The 19,757-nt window shown below is 37.1% G+C and overlaps 1 protein-coding gene across 3 annotated transcripts in view; it reads right to left on the bottom strand.

The window, feature by feature from the left end:
- The window catches only part of LRFN5 (leucine rich repeat and fibronectin type III domain containing 5), a 525,826-nt gene that overhangs the window by 111,927 nt on the left and 394,142 nt on the right, over positions 1–19,757 (bottom strand). For 2 of the 3 annotated variants that reach the window (XM_069082202.1, XM_069082200.1), the window contains one exon: positions 13,763–13,983. The exons of the other annotated variant lie outside the window; for it this stretch is intronic. The gene's annotated coding sequence lies outside the window, so the exon portion shown is untranslated. The remainder of the gene's footprint in view (positions 1–13,762; positions 13,984–19,757) is intronic. 3 annotated transcript variants of the gene reach the window in all.

Below are 19,757 nucleotides of genomic sequence, written 5' to 3' on the forward strand. Positions count from 1 at the left end.
TAGATAGATAGATAGATAGATAGATAGATAGATAGATAGATAGATAGCACAGCATGAGTTCAATAAAAATGGATGATAATTAAAAATATAAAATTGAGGGGTGAGAGGAATATATTGGGAGAAGGAGAAAAGGAGATACAGAATGGGATAAATTATCTCACATAAAAGAGACAAGAAAACACTTTTGCAAAAGAGGGCAAGAGGAGGTAGGTAAGAGGGAATGTGAACCTTACTCTCATCAGATATGGCTTAAAGAGGGAATAACATACACACTCAATTGGGTATCTCACCCTATAGGGAAATAAGGGTGAAGGCAATAAGAGATGGAGGGGATTATGGAAGGGAATGCAGATTAGGGGAGGAGTAGTCAGAAGCAATCATTTTTAAAAAGGGACAGTATGAGGGGTGGCCAGGTAGCTCAATGAGTAAGAGCACTGGCCCCAGAGTTGGGATGACCTGGGATCGAATCCAGGCTCTGATACTTAGCACCACACCCAGAAATAACTGGCCATGTAACCTTGAGCAAGTTACTAAAACCCGATTGCTTAAAAAAAAGGGGGGGGAGAACAGGGTGAAAGGAGAAAATGAAATAAATGAGGGGCAAGATAGGATGGGGAAAATATAGTTAATCTTCCACAACATGACTATAATGGAAGTGTTTTGCATAACTGCACGTGTATGACCTATATTGAATTGCTTACCTTCTCAATGAGGGTGGGTGGGGAGGTTTAATAGTAATGGAATTTAGAGATCCCCCTGTATTGACCTGGTTTTCAGATTTATTGTGTTAAAAACCCAGAGCTTGTGAATCCCACTTGTGGGATGGACTTGAAAAGAGAGGTCTGAACTGGGAGGAGCTGGTGACATGAATTTAGAGAGACACGAGCAAAGAGAGAGGCAGAAGAATTTTTTGGAAGCAGCATCATGGAGGCAGAGAGAGACAGAGATGATTGCTAAGGGCCAGTTTGAACTGCCTAGGACTTTTAAGAGCTGCCACCCAGAGCTGCCAAGGACTGAGGAGACATGGCTATTATGCTGGTACTTTGTCTGTTTTGATGTTGTTTTGCCAGATTCATCCACTGGTGAAGGACAATCCTGTTGTTGCAGAGGTTCTGGAACCTTGCTGTTGGTTCAGAGCTCCTGAGACTGTTCTGCAGACAGAGAGTGAATTGAGCCCACTGGTGGAGGCCAATGCTGTTGGTGGAACCTTGCTGTTGCTTCAGAAACCCTGAAGAAGGATTTTCTTGTTGTATGTTTATAGAAATCTTGGAAGAGGGTTTTGCTACTGTTTTCAGGGGTTCTAGGACTGTTCTGCAGACAGAGAAAGAATTAATGAGGACACTGGCAATGTATCTTGTGGCCTTGCTAAGCTTTGTCTCCCCAGAAACAAAGATTGCTGAGAACATGCCCTGGGTCAAGATGAAGAAAAGACCTCTCTTTGGGTATTAAATGCTGTGCTTAAGCTTGTTGTAACTCTGGGGTAGATTCAATTGTGATCCAAGGGTGGGGAACTTTTGACTTTTTTGTGCTCTGTGACTGACCAAATGAATGTACTTTACTTATGATTGGAAACTAATCTCTATTTGAGAAGAGGGGCTTTGTGGTTGACTAAGTGAATGTACTGCCTAGGGGTGGAGTAGTATTTAGAAGAGGGATTTTGTTATTGATTAAATGAATGTAATATCCAGGGGTGGAGTAGTGCTTGATTGAATTACACTTGGTGAATGCTGTATTTTGAATTATGCTATATTTTGATTTTCTATGTTCTTAATTTGTCACTGAATAAAATGGAGAGCAGCTATAGTGTTTTGAATCTTGGGAAGTTGCCTTTGTTTGGCATTACAGGAGGGAAGAAGGGAGAGAATTTGGAACTCAAAGTTTTAAAAACAAATGTTAAAAAAATTTACATGCAACTGGGAAATACAATATACAGGCAACAGCATAGAGAAATCTATGTTCTTTTTTTTTTCTTTTTTTGGAGGGGGAAGGCAACACAATTGGAGTTAAGTGACTTGTCCAAAGTCATATGGCTAGTTAAGTGTTAAGTGTTTAAGGCTGGATTTGAACTCAGTTCCTCCTGACTCCAGGGTTTGTCCTCTATTCACTGCTCCACCTAGCAGACCCTGGAAATCTATCTTACCCCACAAGAAAGGGGGAAAAGGATGGGGGGGGTTGATAAAAGAGAGGGCAGACTGGGGTAATCAGACTGCATGCCATTTCACAATGGGGGGGGGGAGAGAGATAGGCAAAAAATTTGGCCTCAAAATCTTATGGATTAATGTTGAAAACTAAAAATAAATTAATCAATATTAAAAAAAAAACATCCCTCCAGTTTGAAGTTGTTCTAACATTTTCTGAAGCTCATTAGCTAAAAGAGATCCCAGTAGCATGAGGCCTGAAGTATAAAGTTATGGTACTGGGCTCCTAGAAAAGCTGCTCAAGGGAAGAGATGGAATATTTTACTCTCTAGTCCTGTTTTGGGCCTTGGAGATTTCTGGTATCTGAAGTTTGAGGTTGGTATCTAATTGTAGGTTGTGGTTAGTTCTAATTTGGTGGTAAGAAGAAAGTTATGGTGCAAAATAGCCATGATTCTAGTCATGTTTTGGACTGAGAATATCGAACAAGCACTCATAATCCATGCAGATACTGTCCCTGTTCCCAGATCACTCTATTTGTGATCACCAGCATCTTCTCAGTACGTTGTTTTCTCTGCTAGTGGCTGATAATGCTTCAGATACATGAAGATGACTATCATGTTCCCCTACATCTCTTATTCGGGTAAAAGAATAAATTTTACCTTATTACATTTGGAGATGACATAAAAGTTAGACAAATAATTAATAAGTCAAACAAAATGATTTGGATAAAAATGTGAGAGCATATGGGTCAAAAATAAATTAAATTTTATAGGTATAATTGTAAAATTTTATTTTGTGGTTAAAATTATCTATATGCAAGTATTAGATGGGGTAGAGAGAATGGCAAGAAAGCAGTTAAGGAGGGGAAAGTCTGTGGATTTTGATGTACTAGAAGCCCATGTTTCAACAGCATGATTTGTTAGTCAACAAAGCTAGTATGATCTACATTAACTAGGTTATAGCCATTTCCATATCCTAAACAAGTGAGTTAGATGAGTATTTGAATTTGTCATCTATCTGTTAATAGTTATATCTTCATGAACAAGTTAAGAATGATATGGGAATAATTAGACAATGATGAAAGAGTTTAAGTACAAAGATATTGATCTATTATTTAGTAAGTTTAAATGTCTTCAGTTTTGTTTTTAGAAAAAGAATTTCAATGTAATGAGTAACTTTACAGGAAAGTAACCCTGTGGACTTCATTTTATTGTCTTAAAGGGTGATCCCATACTGTTTATATTTATTATTTAATTTGAGATTAACACTTGAATGTAGAACATGTAATGAAGTACAGTCTTGTTTCACCATAATACAACTCATTTGATATGAGGGAATTTTTTTCTGTTACATTAATAACCAATTATTAAACTAGCATCCAGGTTTATTTCTCCTTTATTCCCTTATTTTAGTCCCATCCCCTGTAGAAAGTCAGTCTCTGAAGGACATGATTGATGGGTAAAATTGCCCTAATCCTTAGAGAATATGCTCTTGGATCTTGGTCAAGATCCCACCCAATTAGGAAACTTACTTCCTCTTAGAGTATAAACCAAATCTAATCAAGGTGAATTCTTGCCCCAAAGCAATGAGTCCATGTCCTTGTGTACTCTTTAATTGGGTGGAGTAGGGTGACCCAGCTCAAGAAGGGAAAAATCAATCACAGTGGTATGAGTGGAGATGGATTCCTCTATCTAGATTGTTGAACATAGTTGAATCTCATAACCAAGTCTCATTTTCAGAAGGAGAAGCTGAAAATTTCAAGTTCACCTCTTCGTTAAAATATCCACCAACTGGTTGATTTTTACTTGTCAGGGACAACCCCTTTTCCAAAAGCATATTAAGTCTTTCAGCCTTTCCATGGTTTTGCTTTTGGTTATTGAGAGAAAGGACTGACCATCAATTTAGTGATGATTAGCTAGCCTTAATGATAAACTGATTATTAATTAACCAGGAACTCTGTCTCTCAGGTTTTTCAATCATTGCAGATATGCACTGCTTTTTGCATACAATTAGAAATCAATTGCTTAGTATATTTGTACATCCTATGATTTTTTTTTGCCACAATTGGAGTAAAATTAAAGACTTCTAAGTGAATTCACTTATGTAATGGAAGTCATCTTACAGAGAGTGCTTAAGTTCTTAAATATAAACTATATAAAAATTTGCTAACTTGCATCACAGAAATTTAAATGATAATTGAGTCAATGCCAATTTAGACAAGCATTCTTAGTCCTAGTTTTATGTCTACTTTTGTAAATATTCAATATTTAACCAGAAAGGTACATTTTGCAAAGTCAGATCCTTGCAGATTTTTTTTTAAGAATTCTTCTAAATTGCCTGTTGATGGCAATGTCTATATCAAGTACAGAGTATAGATAAAGACAAAAACAGCAGAGGATATTTAAGAATTTAAATTCTCTAAAGTTTCAGGTGAACTATGGGTTACTAATTTGATATTTTTATTTGGTTGTTGAGTCCTTTTCCCAGATGGGTCTGACTCCTTGGACCCCATTTGGGGTTTTCTTGACAAGGATACTGGAGTGGCTTGCCATTTCCTTCTTGAGCTCATATAACAAATGAGGAACTGAGGCAAACGAGGTTAAATGACTTGCCCAAGGTCACACAGCTAGTAGGTATTTGAGGTCAGATTCAACTTCAGGAAGTGAATCTTTCTGAATCCAGGCCCAGTGCTTTAACCACTGTGCCAACTAGCTACCCCCTCCCCCATTCTTCTTATAGCTCTATTGCTCGTAAGATTAGAACTACTTAATTACAGCAAACATGTTCTTGTTTCCTTCCATCCCCCCATCCTTGTTGTAAGGGAAACCAAAAGTTTTTCAGCTTCATATGGTGTTGGCTGTACAGAATTGTTTGAGTAACTCTAAACAAAAGTCTCCACTCAGACCTACTCACAGTAACACACATAAATATTACTGAAAGGGTCGAGACACACACACACACACATATATGTATATATATATATTTTTTTTTTTTTAAGCAATCGGGGTTAAGTAACTTGCTCAAGGCTACACGGCCAGTTATTTCTGGGTGTGGTGCTGAGTATCTGAGCCCGCATTTGATCCAGGTCATCCCGACACTGGAACCAGTGCTCTTACTCGCTGAGCCACTTGGCTGCCCCTAAGCAATTGGGGTTAAGTAACTTGCTCAAGGTTACACAGCCAGGTGTTTCTGGGTGGGTGCTAAGTGTCTGAGCCCAGGATTCGATCTCCAGGTCTTCTCAACACTGGAGCCGGTGCTCTTACTCTCTGTGCTACCTGGCCGCCCCAAGGGTCCACACATATATTAAGTCTATAATGCCATTTCATCTGTAGCCTCCCCTAAATGTTCCAAAAGGAGCTGTAGCTTTAGAAGATGCCTCAGTTGGGTGAGGCTGAAAGGGCCCTAGTTTCTTGGGGCTGAATTTCACTGTATAGTTTAACTAGCACCACTAATTGTTTTCTTATCAATCCAGTGTTATAGGAGCCATATCCAGACAGATATCAATAAAAATCACTCCCTTTCAGACAACTACAAAGCTTTTAATGTCCTATTCTGAGTCATATTTCCCTCCTCTGTATCCCATTGGCCAGACATTTCAGGATTCACAACCTATCCAAAAATACCTAAACCCCACCCCCTGCATGGGTCTCTACCCCTTCTTATATCTTTCATTTCCACATTTCAATTCTCCTCCTGCTTTTCATCCTCATTCTCTTTATATTTTATTTAGTAAAGAAATGCCAAGCCATAAACTCTTAGTTTGTATCACTCAAATTTTGTGATTTCCACAGCATGAGAAAGGATTTTCTCAATTGCTAAGAAAGTTGACAAAAATGTGAACTGAAGATTCAACCCAAGATATTTGTAAGAAGAGTCCTATTATCTAAGATAGCTTCTGGGTTAATGGGCCTCATCCTTAGTGAGCTCCAATAGGTCTGGCAGTTTTTCTGATGCACAGGAGAAAGGCCTTCTCAGAGCAAAAGAGTGTCTGCTCTCAATTTCTAGGCTTAATCCCTCAATGTTTTCTACTACAATCAGTTTATCTCTTACATTAGCCAAAAATATGACTCCTTAGGTTTCACAAATTATGTTTGTATTATTTCTGTGGAAACAAAATCCAATAATTCCTTCCCCCCTCCCATTTTCTTAAACTGTAGTAGCTCTCCCATTCCCCTTACCTTGTTAAATTGTATATAGACCAGGCACATAACCTGACTCAATGCTCTGTCTCCCACAGGGAGCAGGGCCCACTGGGTCCATCACTTCAATAACTTGGAGATAATCTAAGCAAATTATTTCATTCAAAGTTCTGTTACCCACATGACAATTTTTCATTATAGTCATCTGAAATCTCATCACTCTGCAGATTGTCTCAGATATAGGTATTCAACTCATTCTCAGTTGTCTATCTCCTCTGACGGGAGGACTGGAGGGAAGAGCAATAAACTCTTCTGAAAGCCTTATAAAGGGTGTAAAAACTTATAACTCCATTTTCCATCAGAAGCTTTGCTAGGCTTTTATTACACAAAACACCATGCCACTACCCTGGGACCCCATGGTGAAGCTCCTACTCACTCATCACCTCCCTTCCTTCCTCCTTCTTTTTCAGCTTTCTTTTGCATGTTCCCCCATTACATTTTAAACACTTTGAGTGCTAGGACTATCCCCTTTTCTTATTTGTATCCCAAGGGTTTAGCACACTATATGCTGTATAGTAAGCACTTAATAAATGTTTATTGAAATATTGAAAGATAGTTGTACATGAAATTTCACATCTATTATGTATAGCTTCTTTTTTTTTTCTTAAAATAAATTCAATCTGATGCTTTCAAAGCTGTCCTGGCCATCTGTACTTCTTTCTGTCCTTCCTTCTCTTTTCTTTGCATTTCTTAACAAGATGACTCAATGATCCCCTTTTATTCCTTTTCTCTTTTGTTCCTGCCTGCTCTTATAGTAACCACCATTGTCTTTTGAAATGTTAGATAGAAATCATTTGGAAATCTATTAGGTTGTGGGGACTGTTGTTTATAAATTTTGGATTATGTTTTTGGCTCATACAATTTCTTTCTTTTTTTGCCTATTTAGTTTCTTCTAGTAATCTGTGTATTTTGCATTTTAGCAAATATTTACCCATTCATCAAAGTGGTCAGTTTTGTTGACATGTAAAAGGACAAAATATTTTTCCCACTTCAATAGTTGTGAATTATTTTATTTTCCATTTTTGATGTGTAAAATTTGGTTTCCTACCAGTATTGTTTTTTTTAATCAGGCAATTGGGGTAGAGACAAGAAGGCAGAGTAAAAGCACACACTTTCTGGGCTCCCTCTTCAACCATCTCCAATACCTGTAAAAAAAATACTCTAGGGGCAGCTAGGAGGCACAGTAAATAGAGCACTGGACTGGAGTCAGGAGGATCTGAATTCAAATTTGGCCTTAGTTACTTAAACACTTAACTAGCTGTGTGACCTTGGGTAAGTCACTTAACTCCAATTGTCCTCCAAAAAAAAGTCCCCCCCCCCAATGGCTCTAAACAAATATAAAAGACAGAGAACCCACAAAGAAAGAGAGAGAAACAAACCTCTCCCTTAAAGGAGCCTGGAAGTCAGACGGGAAAGGTTTATTGCAGTGTGCTAGGAGCTGAGCACAGTCCCCCATGAGTTGTGGTTGTGGCCCCAGGGAGGCCCAACCAGTGCCCAGACCTGCTAGAGGAGACTTCGGGAGAGTGAATCCCCAATAGGTGTAGCAATTTCTAGACTTCTCAACACAAATACACCAAAGAGAAAATAAAAGGTCAATCAGAAACTCTGTTGTAAGGGTGAAGGAAGAGCATGGTCCAGCCCTTGCCACTGGGGTGAGAAGTGGCGGGAGTCTCGGGGTGCCACATGGCTGCTTTCAGAGCTCTTTGCTTGCAGATTGTAGGGGAACAGAGCAACAATTCAGAGGGTATCCCTCTTGTTTGACCTGCCTGGATCTGGATCACAGTCTCCAGTAGTGCTACTAGGGTCTCTGGCCACTGAGCCAGAGATTGTGGAGGCTTTAGAGAGGGTTAAAAATTAACAGCCGTGCCAGCTGTGAAAACCCCAGGAATTTTGGACAAAACTTGATCCATTCTGTAAGCAGAATTCTACTGTGGAAAAGAGGTCAAAAGTCAAGTAATTAGCAAGAGCAGGAAGTGCAATCAGACCATACAATCCTTTTTTAGGGAAAAAAAAAGTATCAATGCATGGAACTGGAGGAGGACAAAGAAGTCACAACTCATACATTAAAAGCTTCCAAGAAAATATGAACTGCTTACAGGTTAAGGAGTAGATCAAGAAAGATATTGAAAATCAAGTAAGAGAAGTAGGGGAAAAAGTGGGAAGAAAAATGAGAATGATGCAAGGAAATCTGGAAAAAAAATGAGTTAACAGCCTGCTAAAAGAGATCCCAAAAAATCCTGAAAAAAAAACACCTTAAAAAGTAAACTAACTCAAATGGCAAAAGAGGCCAAAAAAGCCAATAAGGAGAAGAATACCTTAAAAAGCCAAATTTCCAGATGGAAAAGGAATTTCAAAAACCCACTGAAGAGAATTCTTCAAAATTAGATTGGAGCAATTGGAAGCTAATGAAGTTATGAGGAATTAAGATACTATAAAACAGATGGAAACAAATGAAAACATAGAAGGCAATGTGAAATATATCATTGGAAAAAGCACTGACCTGGAAAATAGATCCAGAAGAGATGATTTAAAAATTATCGGGCTACCTGAAAGCCATGGTCAAAAAAATTAACCTAGAAATCTTCCTTCAAGAAATTAACCAAGAAAATTGCCCTGATATTCTAGAACCAGAGGGCAAAATAGAAATGGAAAGAATTCACCAATCACCTCTTGGAAAATATCCCCAAAAGAACACTCCTAGGAATATTATAACCAGGTTCCAGAGTTCCCAGATCAAGGAGCAAATACTACAAGCAGCCAGGAAGGAACAATTTTAGTATTGTGGAAACACAATCAGGATAACACAAGAACTAGTAGATTTTACATTAAGGGACTGAAGATATTGGAATATGATATTCTGGAAGTCAAAGGTACCAGGATTAAACCAAAAATCACCTACCCAGCAAAACTGAGTATAACGCTTCAAAGGGAAAATATGGTAATTCAACGAAATAGAGGACTTTCATGCATTCTTGATGAAAAAAACAGAGCTGAACAGAAAATTTGACGTTCAAATATAAGAAGCAAGAGAAGCATGAGAAGGCAAACAGGTAAAAGAAATAATAAGGAACTTATTAATGTTGAACTATTTACATTCCTATATGGAAAAATGATAATTGTGACTCATGAGACATTTCTCAATGTGAGGATAGTTAAAAAGGATATATATATATATACATACATATGTTTATATGTATGCATAATATATATATGTATAGGAAGGTGTATCTGTGTATAAATATATACATATATATGTGTGTGTGTGCATATGTGTATACATGTATACATAGAGGGCACGTGATGAGTTGAATATGAAGGGATGATATCTTAAAAATAAAATTAAGATGTGAGAGGAATATATTGGGAGGAGAAAGGGAGAGATAGATTATGGTAAATTATCTTATATAATAGAGGCAAGAGAACACTGTTACAATGGAAGGGAAGAGCAGCAGGGTGAAAGGAAATGGGTCAACCTTACTCTCATCAAATTTGGCTAAAGGAGGGAATAACATACACATTCAATTGGATATCTTACTCTACAGGAAAGCAGGGGGGAAAGGGGATAAACAGGGGGTGACAGAAGGGAGGGAAGATTGGTGGAGAAAGTAGTTAGAAGCAAAACTTTTTTAAAGGGACAGGGTTAAAATAGAAAGGCAGGATAGGATGGGGGGAAATATAGTTAGTCTTTCACAATATAACTACTATGAAGATGGCGGAGTAGAAACAGGACTTCCACAGAGGCTCCCACTTCCACCTACTTCAATACATGTAAAAAGGACTCTAAACAAACGTTAGCACTGCAGAACCCACAAATGACAGAGAGAAACTAACCTCCCGCTGAAGACAGCATGGCAGGCTGGAAAGATGGGCCTATCACAGCATTCTGGGAGCACAGTCCAGCCTCTCATGAGCCCGAAGTTTTAGCCTCAGGGTGGATACAACTAGCTGCCAGCTACAGGGACTTCAGGAAAGTAGATCACAAGCAGCTGTGATGGTTTCCAGAATTATCAACCCATAGATGCTAAGGAAAAATAGAGAGGTCAATGTGAATTTTGGGAACAGGGAGTCCAGGAGGGCAGCTGGCTCTCTGCCCCCAAGAGGCATCTGAGATATAGAGGCCTTACTGCCACCACCCCATGGCTGCCTCAGAGAACCTGGCCTGCAGATTATAGGGGGACCAAGTGACCATTCTGAGGGGTAATAACTCTTGCTTTAACCTGCTTGGATCTAGGTTGCTGTCTAGGGTGGAGGTCCTCGGGTGTGTCAATAGTGAGCCAGAGCATGTGGAGGCTTCAGGGAGTGCAGCCAACTAATAGCTCTGGCAACTGAGAAAACTACAGCAATATGGGACAAAGCTCTCCTCTCTGGAAGCATAGTTCTACTGTGGAAAATGATCAAAAGTAAAGTAATTGAGTGGCAACATGAGCAACAAAGGAAGCAAAGCAGGCACAGCAATCTGACTTTAGACTCTTATTTGGGGGACAAAAAGGATCAAAGCATGGAACAAGAGGAAGACAATAAAGTCAGAACTCCTGCACCAAAAGTTTCCAAGAAAAATATGAACTGATTACAGGTCATAGAGGAGCTTAAGAAGGATATTGAAAACCAGATAAGGGCAGTGGAAGAAAAATTAGGAAGAGAAATGAGAATGATTCAAAAAATTCATGAAAAGCAAGTCAACAACTTGACTGAAGAAAATACTACCTTAAAAAATAGACTAACTCAAATGGCAAAAGACGCTCAAAAAGCCAATGTGGAGAAGAATGCCTTAAAAAGCCAAATTGGTCAGATGGAAAAAGCATCTAAAAAGCTCACTGAAGAGAATAATTCCTTCAGAATTAGATTGGAACAAACAGAAACTAGTGCCTTTATGAGAAATCAAGATACTATTAAACAGATCCAAACAAATGAAAAAGTAGAATGCAATGGAAAATATCTTATTAGAAAAACCACTGACCTGGAAAATAGATCCAGGAGAGACAATTTAAAAATTATTGTACTACCTGAAAGCCATGATCAAAAAAAAAAGAACCCAGAAATTATCCTTCAAGTAATTATTAAGGAAAATTTCCCTGAAGTTTTATACCAGGGAGCATAATAGAGGTTGAAAGAATCTATTGATCACCTCTTGAAAAAGATCCTAAAAAGAAAACTACTAGAAAAATTATAGCCAAGTTCTGGAGTTCCCAGATCAAGGAGAAAATATTACAAGCAACCAAGAAGAAACAATTTGAATAATGAGAAAACACAATCAGGATAACACAAGATCTGGCAGCATCTACACTGATGGATTGAAGGGCTTGGAATATGATATTCCAGATGTCAAAGGAGCTGGGATTAAAACCAAGAATCACCTACCCAGCAAAACTGAGTGTTATGTTTCAAGGGAAAATATGGTTATTCAGTGGAATAGAGAGCTTTCAAGCATTCATGATGAAAAAACCAGAGTTGAATAGAAAATTTGCCATTCACATACAAGAAGCAAAAGAAGCATGAGAAGGTAACAAGGGAAAAGAAATAATAAGGAACTTATCAGAGTTGAACTATTTGCACTCCTACATGGAAAAAAAGATAATTGTAAGTTATGAAACTTCTCTCGGTATGAGAATAGTTGAAGGGAATATAAATGTGTGTGTATACACATACATACATACATATACATTTCTGTATAGGAAGGTATATGGGTGTATGAATACATATGTGAGTCTGTATATATGTGTACAGGTATACATAGACAGAAGACACAGTACCAGTTGAATAGGAAGGAATGATACTTAAAAGGTGAAGATGAGAGGTGAGAGAGGAGAATAATGAGAGGAGATGGGGAGGGGCAAAATGAGGTAAATTATCTTACATAGAAGAGGCCAGGGAAAACTGTTACAATGTAGGGGAAGAACAGGAATGCAAAAGGGAATGAGTCAACCTTACTCTCATTGAATTTGGCTTAGGGGGGAATGGCATACACACTAAATAGTGTATCTCATCCTACAAGAGAGTAGGGGGGAAGGGGATGAGAGGGGGAATGATGGAGGGGAGGGCAGGTTGGGGGGAAGAGAGTTGGAAGCACTGACTTTTGAAAAAGGACAGGGTCAAAGTAGAGAATGGAACAAGCAGGGGGTGGGACAGGATGGAGGGAAATATAGTCAGTCTTTCACAATATATCCACTATGCAAATGTTTTGCACAGCTACACGTGAACAACCTATATTGAATTGCTTTTCTTCCCAGCAGGGGTGGATGACGATGGAGGAAGGGAAAAAATTTGGATTTCAAATTTTTAAAATCAAATGTCTAATATATATATATTTACATGCAACTGGGAAATAACATATACAAGCACTGGGCCATAGAGATCCACGTTGCCCTACTGTAAACTCAGAAGGGGTATGGGGGATGAGAGTGCAGATTGGAGGAGAGGGTATTCAGTGGAAGCTCGGTTTGGGCTGATGGGTAGGGGAAAGATGGGGAGAAAATTTATAAGTCATAATCTTGTGGAAATGAATGATACAAACTAAAAATAAACATAAAATTTAATTTAAAATGATAAAACAATATTACTTCTATGGAAATGTGTTGCATAATTACACATGTACAACCTATGTTGAATTACTTGTCTTCCCAGAGAGGGTGGGTGAGGAGGGAAGAAGGGAAAGACTCTGGAACTCAAAGTTTCAAAAAACAAATGTTAATGCATGTTATATGAAACTGGGAAATAAGATGTACAGGAACTGTTGTATAGAAATCCATCTTGCTTCACTAGAAAATCTGGGGGGAAGGGGTTATGGGGCAGAATATAGGAGAGAACAAATTGGGGAAAGGGGTATTCAGTAGGCTCACTATTTTGGAGTGGGGGTAGGGGAGAGACAGGGAGGAAAATTTGTAACTCAAAATCTTGTGGAAATAAATGTTGAAAACTAAAAATTAACTAATTAATTTTTTTAATCAGACTATTTTATTTGTTTTTAAAAAGAGATACCAATTTTATCCATTCATTCAGTACTTGTGTTATCTATTTTTAACATATTCTGTGATTTTCAGAATTTCTACTTTATTGTTTAGTGGATTTTGATTTGTTGCTTTTTTGTGTGCCTAATTAACTTTCTTTAAGGTTTTGCTTTTATTTTTGTTTTTTTTTAAAGCACTTAGATATAGATTTTTCCTCTGGGCCATAGAGATCCATCTTGCCCTACTGTAAATTCAGAAGGGGTATGATTAATGATTAAACTCTATGCCATAAATTTTACATCTTGTCTCATTATTGTAATTTTACTTTATGTATTCAGTCAAAAAACATTTATCATTATTATACTGAGTCAATAAAATTACATCAATTATTAATAACATTTTGTTATTATTATTACAATTATATCCAGTTAGTAAACATTTATTAAATGCCTACTGTGTTAGCAGTACATTGCCCTTTTACCTCAGGTTGAAGTCAATCCCTCTCTACCCGAATTTCCAACTGAAGAAGAATTTTTGAATGACATTAGGCTCCTCTCATGTGGCAAAACACCTGGTGCTGATTCCATTCCAACAGAGATTTACAAGGCAGAGGGTCCACTGTTCATACAAAAGCTGACTGAAATCTTCTGGGTTTTATGGCAAGAATAGGTTAAGAAGTTCAAGGATGTCTCCATTGTCCATCTATATAAAGGAAAAAGAAAAAAGTTGTCCTGTGACAGTAACAAAGGGAACTCTCTCTTAGACATTGCTGGCAAGATTCTTACCAGAATCCTGCTTAATAGGCTAATCTTTCCTCTGGAAGATGATCATCTACCTGAGAGCCAATATGTATTCAGAAAGGGTCAAGGAATGGTCGATACGGTGCTTGCTGCCTGACAGTTGCAGGTAAAATGTCAAGAACAGAAGTGAAGTCTGTGCATAATATTTGTTGATCTGACCTTTAATAATGTCAGTCATAAGGGCTTTTGAAAATTATGGAAAAATTTGGTTGCCTGGAGTTCATTGTTTTTATACTGAAGTTTCATGATGACACATACATGAAACCATTGGTTATAGCAAATGGAGAAATTTTGAATGCTGTGTATCAGTTCATTTACCTTGGCAGTATACTTTCCAAGAAAATACATATAGATGATGAGGTTGATGAACACAGCTAGATGATGAACCTAGCTAGAGCTAGGTCAGTATTTGGGAGGCTGCAGAAAAAGTGTGGGAGAGAAATATTTAGGCTACCTATCCAACTGAAGGTTTAAAGAGATATTGTTCTGACCTTATTGTTGTATGTGAAAACTGGACTGTATACCAGCACCATGCCAGGAAAATAATCACTGCCATGTGAATTATCTTAGGAAGATTCCAAAGATCACCTGGAAAGATAAGGTATTAGACACTGAGGTCCTTTCTTGAGCTAACCTGCCAAGCATTAAGATTCTAATGCAGAGTGTACAATTCTGATGGGCTGAACACTCTGTTTGAATTCCAAATATATGTTTTCCCAAAAGATTATTTTGTGGAGGATTTACACAAGCAAGCACTCACATGTAGGTCAGAAGGAGAGATACAAGGACTCTCTCGAGATCACTTTGAAAATCTTTGGAATCAATTGTGAGATATGAGCAATACAGGCATGGGACTGTCCAGCATGGTATGCCCACATCAAAGAAAATGCTGTGCTTTATGAGTAAAGTACAATTGACGTAACTCAAAATTTGAGATGGGCAAATTTAGAGACATCTCCACTCTAAATGTTCATTTTGACTAGTTGTGACTATTATGTGGTAGAATCTTCAGAGCTTATATTGGTCTGATCAGACATAGTTGGACTCACAGTACCTTGACCTCAACATAGCAATGTCATGCTGTTCCTCTTCAAGAATGAAGGATAACCAACCAACCAACTATGTTCCAAGTACTATGAGAAGTTCTAGGGATGGAAAGAATGACAAAAAATAGCTCTTGCTTTCATTTTTTTTTGTGGCTATAATTTGTTCTTCATTCTACCTATTCTTTAGACTTCTTTACTTATCCTCAATTCATTTTATCCTTTCTTCAAGGATTCTTTATTAGATGTAATTTCTATTATACAGTGGTCACTAAAATATGTATTTAATATTTCTACTCTTCTGGATTTCAGAAATATGCACTGCTATATGATATTTTTAAGTAAAAGTGTAATAAATCACTGAGAAATGTGTAAACTTTTTGCGATTCCAATTTAGTAATCACCAGAGATCTATATATTCTAAATTTTATAATATTCTAGATAAGTCCTCAACTTTGTATTTATGTTTTTGTTAGTTTTCTATAAGTCTGAAAACAGTACATTGAGAATCTCATATTATTATAAATTATCACCATTTTATTTTCCATTTATTCCATTTCAATTTACTTATTAATTAAATATTTAAGACCATGATATTTGTTGCATATATATATATATAATTCATTATTTAGTATTTCTTTAAGAATAATATAATTCCCTGTTTATCTCTTTTTATTGTATTTGTTTTTACTCTAGCTTTTTCTGAAATCTTGATTGCTACCTTTACTTTTCAGAGTTTACCTCAAGTATAATATATAACCCTTTACTCTAAGCTCTGTGAATTTATGTTTCAGGTATGTTTCTTTTAAACAACATATTGTTGGATTCTGCTGTCTAAACCATTCTACTATCTCCTTCTAATCATGGAGCTATCTCCTGCTATCTTCATCCTGTTCTTTGTGGTGAGTTTGCTAATCACTTATCTATAAATGATAGTATCTTTTTCTCCTTCATCCCCTTTCTTCTCTTCCCATTGTCCCACCCCAACACCAGTTTTTATTCTTTGTTTTAAATTAATCATCACTTCACATTCTACCCATCTATGTTGGAGTTTGTTTTACTTGTGACTAAACTGTTTTGTCGACTATTCTATCCTCCATCACTTGCCTCTATTTCTATTTTCTTATTGATCTTAATGCATTTCTTCAACATTCTATTTATGAATATGTGTGTATGTCTGGGGGGGTTGTCTGTGTCTTCTGTGCATCTGTGTGTGTTTTTTATGTGTGTGTGTGTGTGTGAGAGAGAGAGAGAGAGAGAGAGAGAGAGAGAGAGAGAGAGAGAGAAAGAAAGAGAGAGAAAGATCATGTATATCTTTTGTTCAATTCAATTGAGAGTGAGGTTCATAGAATGGCTATCTCCTCTTAATAATCCCTTTCTCCATACTTGTGGAAGTTTCGTCTTATGATCCTCTTATCATAAGAAATAGTGAGTTCCTTCTCCTGTCTTTTTCAGCATATGTGTGTGTGTGTATACACTATCTATTTGTCTTTTTATACTTGACTATGCCTGACTTAAGAAAGTCTCCTGGTAGTTTAGGTTCACTATTAGAACAATATGAGACACTTCTAAATCATTCAACAGATTTACTAAAGCAAAGAAGGAGAATATTCAATAAGGATAGACACTGAATCAATCAGAGTTGTTTATTTAGCCCACTGAATCTCTCTTGCTTCAATTGTCCACTATTTTCCAACACCCAAGCAACTGAAAGCTCTTGGAGCTCTTATTGCTGATTTATATTCAGAAGACAGGAAAAAAAAAACATCAAAAGCTTCCCACTTTAATCTCCTCAGACAACCAAGTCTTAAGGATCAAGGATGAGGATGCTCACAATAGTGAGAGGGAAGTCGCTAAGAGAGTTGGATTTCAGAAGAGAATTAATGAGTTAATTTTTGCACAGATTGAATTTAAAATGTCTATAGGACATCTCATTTGAGATATCTAATTGGCAAATGGAGATATGAGATAGAAGGTCAGAAGGTTGTATAGGTAGATTTGAGAATCATGAACATAAAAATGAAACTTGTATCAGTAGAAACTGATAATCATTTAATATTATTTTTGGTCAAAGTCTGAATTAATAAAACAAACTGCTTTCCTTGCCTTAAAAAAAATTCCTTTTCCTGTGTTGGCAACTTCAGAGACCAGATAAGCTGAAGGTGAAATTCCCCTTAACCTTGGGAGAAAAACAGACATCCCTAGACCATAAAATGTAAATTGACCCTGCTCCATTTGTTGTCAATTTGCATTTACAACCAAGGTACCTCTTTCCTCACATATTGATGGTAACAAATGGAGATCACAAATTTGTATGGCACAGTCACCCTGAATTGGGATTTTTTGAAGTGTATATAAGTCTTCTGATTAATCTGATCATCAGTCAGGATGTAGCTCTCCTAACTCCTTGTACAAGTCTGCTAGCCTTAAGGGAATGAGAAATAAATGTTGTAATTGTATATTACTATTTGTTTGTTTCCTTTAACCAAACTTTTTGAAGGTTGACAAAATTGATAATATTACTAAGTGATATAGTATAGAGGGAGAGGAGAAGAGGGCCCAGGAAAGAGCCCTATGTGACACACATGATTAGTGGGTTAGTGAATATAACTTGGATGAAGGTCCAGTAAAAGACAATGAGAATTAGTGAAAAGATAAATAGGAAAGATTAGTGTCACAAAAACCAATAGAGAAAACTTTTTGACAATTTAAGAGGCTTTGGGGAAGTCAATAAGAATGAGAACTAAGAAAAAAAGTCATTGCATTTGGCCTTCTCAGATCATTCTGAACTTTACAGAAAGTCCTTTCAGTTAACAGATGAAATCAGAAGCCAGACTCTAGGGAGTTAAATGTGAGTGAGAGGAAAGGAAATGGATACTCCTATTGTAGCTAGCCCTTTCAAAGAATTTACCCACAAAAGGTACAAGAGATGTGAGAAAATAGCTAGGGGTTATGGAAAAGTCAAATGAGAATTATTTGAGCATAGGGAGAAATAGGTATGTTTGTTCCCAGTAAGGAAGTTGTCAGGAGACAAGAAAACATTGAGGATATGTGATAGAGTGGGGTTGATAAGATAGGATATTCTTCTGGGGAAGATGTAATGCAATGGAATCACTTGTTCATGTAGAGTAGTTAGCATTGAGAAAGACAAAAAACCACTTCATTATATGAAACAGGAATGAAGGAAGAGTTAGTGGAAGAAGCCATCTTGGTTATGTGAGAAGAGACATAATGAAGCTCTCTATCAATGGCTAAATTTTTTCAGTAAAATATGAGGTGAGGTTCTCAGCTGAGAGGATGTGAGAAGGGGGAAACCTAGGAGACTTGAGAATTGAAGAGATTTGCATGAGATAGTGTGGTGAGTGGGATTTATAAAAGGTGTGAGAGGACTGCTTTGAAGCAATGAAGGCACATTTGATGTAACACAGTATAAATTTTAGTGGACTCAGTCAACATGGTCTCATGATTTCCTCTAGTTTCATTTAGCAAATGTAATGAATGATGAAAGTTTTCCAAGCCTGAGGCTTGGCAGGGCAAGATCAATGATATGATAAAGGGATAATGAACTCAAGGGAAGAATACAGATTCAAATTGAATTGGTCCACCAAAGGGTAAAGATAGGGAAGGAAGAGGGTGTAGCAGGTACAGTAATGAAAGCTAGAAAAGAAATGAGAAATGAAGGAATTACAGGTCACAGCATGACCAAAGAACAAGGTTTGAGATTAGAAGGCAGAAAAACAGTTGGTATGACAATAGATTGTGATCAGATAAGGAATTTCAGAGTTCATTAACATGGGAGTGGAGCATTTGTGGGTGATGGTGAGATCAGGGTATGATCATTTTTGTGTGTGGCTGAGGTAGTTTGGAGAAGTTGTAAGCCATGTGAAATGAGTAAATTGAGCAAATGAAAGGGTAGGGAATTTATGGGTAATAGCTGAGTAGAGAAAGATTACATGAGCCAGGCACTGAGGAAAGAGAATATCTGCAATAACTACTAGAACTTTGGATGGTACAGAATTCAGGCAATGAAGTCATCATCACATGACCAGAGCCCTGATGACTGTAGGCTAACAACAACAATAGTAAATTGCTGGCATTTATGTATAGTGCTAACTTTTGGAAGTGCTTTTGATATATTATCTCATTAGAACCACACAATTCCCCTGATCTGAATCTACTGTTACTCTTGAACCTGACTCTTGCCCCCAGCTAGCTCACTACATTGAGGAATCTCTGTGTTCCACTATGATTATATATAAAAGACCTGTGCTTTTTCCACTGCCTTATGAGAACAAGGGAATGAATAATAATTTTTAAATGGTGTATCTCAGCAATATATTTATGGAATGATAAAACCCAGGGACAAGATCCCCCTAGTAGTTCAAGTAGAAAACCAATGACAAAGATAGAATATATGCCAAAGCACAACTTACATTGAATTTTAAAAAATATTATAGAATTAGAAAAATTAGAATTCATGATTAGATTTAAGAAATCAAAGTTAAGGGAGTTGTAGAATGACACCCTATGACTAAAACCATAAATGGAAATATCAAATAACTTAATAAAGAGGAAGAGAAAAAATAAAGAACAAATACTTGAAAAAATTAAAAAGCAATTTAAGTGCTACATG

This window comes from Petaurus breviceps, unplaced genomic scaffold (genome assembly GCF_028583685.1).
Source record: "Petaurus breviceps papuanus isolate PSGF00001 unplaced genomic scaffold, PetGlider_PUasm1.0 164, whole genome shotgun sequence".
Taxonomy (NCBI): domain Eukaryota; kingdom Metazoa; phylum Chordata; class Mammalia; order Diprotodontia; family Petauridae; genus Petaurus; species Petaurus breviceps.